We start from the raw sequence: 2707 nt of genomic DNA on the forward strand, positions 1-2707 counted from the left end.
TCTATTCTCCTGAGTATTTTCTTCTCTGAAGCAGGGAGAGGCATAAAGGAGAGGTCAATGATTACATGAGTCAAGTTCTACGGTTGACACGGGATGCTCCGAAGTGTTCTAAAGTACCACACGTATTTTGTTGAATATCGATTAATGGCATATGTTCTCTAATAAAACAGCCTCTAAACATTTCAGTTTCTTCCTGATATTATTCTTAGCCAAAATTGAGGTGCTTTTATTTAGTTGGTCCCGTGTAATGCTGGTATTGTTGGATTTTGTTACGTGGGTTTTTATCGCGCCATTTTGCATATGTTATTTGAGCCTGAGTTAAAGTTCGTGTGGTATGGCCTATATACTCTTCTTTGCAAAGCACACCGTCTTTGTATAAATCACATGAGTATTTGTATACCACATTATTTTTCTTAAGAGTATATCTGTGGTAGCTGCCATATTATTTTTCATCACCAGCGATGATGTTCTAGGGTTACGGTAATGAATTATAAAGTTTATTTTGTCCTCTTCGTTTTTAGGCTTACAGTTTTTATGGATAATGTCTTTTAAAACTTTTTCATTCTTTTTTTATACGCTGATGACATTGTACTCTGATAACAAATGTTTATATAATTTTTCTTACTCTCTAATTCATTATTCTTAGTGTTGGCTTTCTCCACATTATTTTTAATTTCTTTATTTATGTTTCTCATTGACATATGAAGGAGTGTTTGTGCCAACAGCACTGTATGGAGTAGAAACATGGAACATAAGAGAGGAAGAGAGAAGGAGCTTGAATGTGTTTGAGATGAAGTGTCTGAGAAGTATGATGGGGGTTACTAGGCTAGATAGAGTGAGAAATGAGGAGGTGAGGAGGAGAACAGGGGTGGAAAGGGAGTTGGGAGATAGGGTTGATGAAAGAGTATTAGGATGGTTTGGACACATGGAAAGAATGAGTGAAGAAAGACTAGTAAAAGAGGTATGGAAGGCAGATGTGGAGGGAGTGAACATGAGGGGACGTCCTAGAATGAGATGGATGGATGGGGTGAAGGGGGCTTTGGGGAAGAGGGGAATGTCTGTTGAGGAAGGAAGGGAGAGGACAGAAGACAGGGGTGAATGGAGAATGATTGTATATGGATGATGTTGTGATGCATGAGGTGGAATGGGCGGGGAGAGGGGGGGGAGGTAGTGTGTGTGAGCAAAATTTTGACGCAGCCCGAAGGGATTTCTCCCCGTCTTCTCCTTTATATGGGGGACGGAGAGGGGGGTCGCCAATTTAATGAAGCGGCCTTGCTGTGGATGTGCTGTGTCTTGCGACACTGCTTCTGACCCAGGGCAATGGACAAGGTGCAGGGATGACCCGTCATCTAAGAGGTACTAAGATGGGAGGGAGGGTGGAGGGGTGTGGAGTGTTTTCAGGGATGGAATGGGTGGGAATGATTTTATGTCTTTTCCTTTTGGGCTACCTCCCTTGTAAGGGGGAAAAAGCCTTGGTATATGTATGTATATGTATGTATGTCCCTCATTGCAAAGCCACTGTTAGTTAAAATTTGCTTTGCTCTAATGAGTTCTTGGTGTAGCAGTTACCAATTAGAACAAATTTTAAAAGCTCTTGTGACATAGGCACGTATAACGCTCGTCTTATATTTGGAGGGACATTCACTAGAACCGTTTAGGCACGCATTGGAGAATATGTTACAGATATGTACCCAAGAAGTACCTTTCAGATGCCCACCAGGCAGAATTTATCGCCAGTTAGATGGCGTTAGTATGGGAAGTCCTCTAGGAGTTTTATTTGCACAGGCATATATCGATACATTAAACGTTAAACCTAAATTGTATCTAAGATATATAGATGACATTTTTGTGGAAGTAGAAGGAGAAAAACACCTTGATGACATAAAAAACAAAATGGAAGAACTTTCTTGTCTACGCTTTACGGTGGAAAGCAGCGTCAATAATAAAATCCTCTTTTAAGACGTTTGAGTAGATGGAACAAAAGGCGTTTTACCCACAACTGTCTCTAGAAAACCCACTAACTCTGGAAGGTGCCTAAACGGCACTAGTAGCCGTGCCCACCGGAGGGACGCGGCAACCTGCGCCTGGCGAGAGTGTGTGGTGGTGGAGGGGAGTCAGTTGCCGCGTCCCTCCGGTGGGCACGGCTACTCGTACATTTAGACCATGTGATTTCTGTATCCCATTGTATTCCCTGAGGATGAGTCCCGGACAGGACTCGAAACGACGGGAATAAATTACCTACTTCTCAGTCTGGTGGTTTCTACGTTTACACACATTTGGAATTAGTGGTGAAAGAAGCTCGGGCGGAGAGCTTGGCTTTATTTCTCCAAGTATAAATCTAACTACTACTCACACTGCAAGCCCTCAGGAAGTCTCGGAGGATTGTAAATGTTATAGGTATATATTTGCAAGGATGCCATTGGAGGAATATTTGGAAAGTTCAGTCGTCTCGGTTGAGGCGTCGGCCGATAAGTTCAAGTGTTGACCCGGGACGCAGCTGGGCCCTTTTCCTAGTAGAGCTTTTGACCTGAAACGCTGACAATATTTATTTTTCAAAAAGGGCGTTGTAAAGAAAGGTCAATTAGCTTGATCACAGAACAATGGAAGTCCCTAGGGAGACGCTACTCTTGTTGTTGGAACCACATTTTCTAGCATATTATGCGTGTGCGCGTGTATACGTCAGTCATCGAAGTGTTACATACGTTGA

Source organism: Oratosquilla oratoria, chromosome 34 (genome assembly GCF_046742065.1).
Source record: "Oratosquilla oratoria isolate Oo_2021 chromosome 34, ASM4674206v1, whole genome shotgun sequence".
Classification (NCBI taxonomy): Eukaryota; Metazoa; Arthropoda; class Malacostraca; order Stomatopoda; family Squillidae; genus Oratosquilla; species Oratosquilla oratoria.